Source organism: Manduca sexta, unplaced genomic scaffold (genome assembly GCF_014839805.1).
Source record: "Manduca sexta isolate Smith_Timp_Sample1 unplaced genomic scaffold, JHU_Msex_v1.0 HiC_scaffold_2499, whole genome shotgun sequence".
In the NCBI taxonomy this organism is placed as follows: Eukaryota; Metazoa; Arthropoda; class Insecta; order Lepidoptera; family Sphingidae; genus Manduca; species Manduca sexta.
This window is the reverse complement of record NW_023593469.1, coordinates 18,278-20,999: the sequence shown is the minus strand read 5'-3', so window position 1 is coordinate 20,999 and position 2,722 is coordinate 18,278. Positions and strand designations below refer to the sequence as shown.

The 2,722-nt window shown below is 51.6% G+C and overlaps 1 pseudogene; it reads left to right on the top strand.

The window, feature by feature from the left end:
- Window positions 1-496: 496 nt before the first annotated feature.
- Window positions 497-2,361, top strand: LOC119192227 (annotated as a pseudogene).
- Window positions 2,362-2,722: the final 361 nt, after the last annotated feature.

The window sequence follows — 2,722 nt, the reverse complement described above, 5'->3', positions numbered from 1 at the left end:
TGGACGATGAAGGCTGCAGTCATCGAAACGTCGGGAGAAAAAATAAAATATGAAAACCGTGATAAAATCCGAAAAATAGTTTAATTTTAATTAAATAAAATTTAAAATAAAATAGTATAATTTTGTAATTACTCTAATAATAACAAAGATTATATTGTAGGGGTTTTGTCAAAATAAAAGGGACCTTCTAAAGAACTAAATTTAACTATCGACATCGTACAAAAAAACGGGATAGGTACATAAACGCGCGAGATAGCGCGAGGCGGACTGCAGAGCGTTGGGCGGCGCGCGAGCACTCGGCAACGGTCGTATACGCCTGTTCAAGGCGGTATCGTTTTAAGATTCACGGCGCTGTACCCATACAGCGCGATGTCTATTATCTTTTTATGAGTTTTGTGTCGGTTGCAGTTTTGGCGAAGCTTCAAATGCGGGCACTACGCACGACACCAGGACCCCAGTCTTTCTCAGCCGGATTGGTGTACGGCGAACTATTAAGGTTACCGCGCCGATTTTTCGACCATACTTCGGCGGGTACCACGGATACGTCCGAATTTATTGCCCGCATTAGAAACTTCGCCGAAAAACAGCAACCGACACCAACAACTCTTCACGGTAAGCTGAAAACTTATGGTTACGTTCCTCTACGAAAGGAAAGATTTCCAGTCAGGCACATGTTGCGCCTGACCGGCCGCGCCCCTCCGACAGTTCCTATTCGGAGGTGGTATGTATGCTGCGTGTCGCGCAAATTGTGCTATCGCAGTCCAGTATCGTCTATCGCCATCTAGTGTGATTGCTGTGCGATATCACTACGGGTGTGTCAATACATCAATCGTCTTTCAGTTCCGGCGATGTTGACGAGATGGCGATGTATGTACTGATTGTACCGCCACAATATGCTACAATATTAAATTTATAAACACAAGTCCAACATCCCTTTACTTTAACCTACGGAATTTTTACTTTTAATTTCAGACTTCCATTACTTTAGACGGCTCGTTGGTATGCGACTGCAACACATACTGGGCAGCACTGGCATTCAGCATGAATCCCTCGCATGCAAATTATGAACCGCAATGTGATGGTAAACCTCTCGCTAGTGTGGATCTCGACAGGCTCACTTGCGATGACACGAGCGAGGAGTGTGCCGCGCTGCCAGCCAACTGTACGTGTCGCAAGCGCGACGATATCGAGCACGGCTCGGTCGTCATCGTGCGGTGCGTCGGACTCACAGAGTTCCCGCGCCTGTTGCGCCAGCCGGACGCCACTCACAAGTGGCGTCTGCACCTCGCCAACAACAACATATCGCACATCGACGCGGCTGACATCTTGGAGAACATCGTGGTGAGTGCTTTATTCTCTCCTGTTTTCGTTGTGTAATCTGTGTGCGTCAAACTCATTTCATATATTGTATTTCACTCCAGGAACTCGACCTACGGAACAATTTCATCAGGAGAGTGGATGGCGCGACAGCGACGAATCTGACGTCCGTCCTGCAGCTGCAGCTCGCCGGAAACCCTCTCGAATGCGGCTGCGAGGCGTACACGATGCTGAGGGCGTTGCTCGAAGCCAAGTCATTGGTCGACAAAAGACGTTAGATGCAACGGCACTGGCCAAACATTGACTGCAGGACGCTGGACGCCGTGTCCGGTGCAAGGAACTATGTCGGTGCACCAGTTGGTACTCCCGCTGGTACTTCCGCTGGTGGTGTTGCTGGCCATCGTGATACTTGCGTACGGTTTCATCACCCGACCCGCAACACGTTTATGGATCAAGTTGTTACTTATGCGGCTCGGCTGGATGCCACGACGATTTGAGCCGGCGGATGAAGACCGCCTGTACGACGCATTCGTGTCATTTGCACACGAGGACGAGGAGCTCGTGGTAGAGCAACTAGCGGCGCGGCTCGAGAGCGGCCCGCAGCCATACCGGCTGTGTCTGCACTACCGCGACTGGGCGCCGGGCGAGTGGATCCCGGCGCAGATAGCGGCGTCGGTGCGCGCGTCGCGGCGGACCGTGGCGATCGTGTCGACGCACTACCTGCAATCGGACTGGGCGCGCGCTGAGTTCCGGGAAGCGACCGCGGCCTCGCTGCGGGACGGCACACCGCGGCTCGTCGTTGTGCTACTGGACGACCCCGACCGGCTGATGCTCGAGGCCGACGCCGAGCTAAGCGCCTACGTGCGCCACAAGGTGTACGTGCGGTGGGGTGACCCCTGGTTTTGGGAGAAGATGAAGCAAGCGTTGCCACTACCGCGAGGACGCCATCAAAAGAAGGCCCTCTCGTCCACCGCGCCTGTCCCAGACATCTCGCTCACGCAGGCGAGCCGGGAGACTGTCCCCGCTCCGGCCCCCGTGCCGGCGTCTCACCCAAAAAGACTTCTGATTAAGCCACTGCCGCACGTGACTCCGTGCTCTGCTTGAATTGTTTTTGCGTGACGCGTGATCCGCGGTGAAAGGTGCCGTATATGCCACTGCCAAGTGTCCATTAGTACTCGGTATAATCATCATTTTTCAGAATACATTAAATCCACCTCGCCGACATCTAGTCACGGTATTCAATCGATGTGCTTTTCGTGCAATTTTTAAATATAATGCGTTTGTCGTCTTTAAGACCGCAAGGGTGTTATAATAATATAGATTATTGGCGTTATCCTCAACATATTCAATTAACGTTAGTATAGTCCTAGCGGTGCAATTATATTTAAAATTAATGCCGACATAA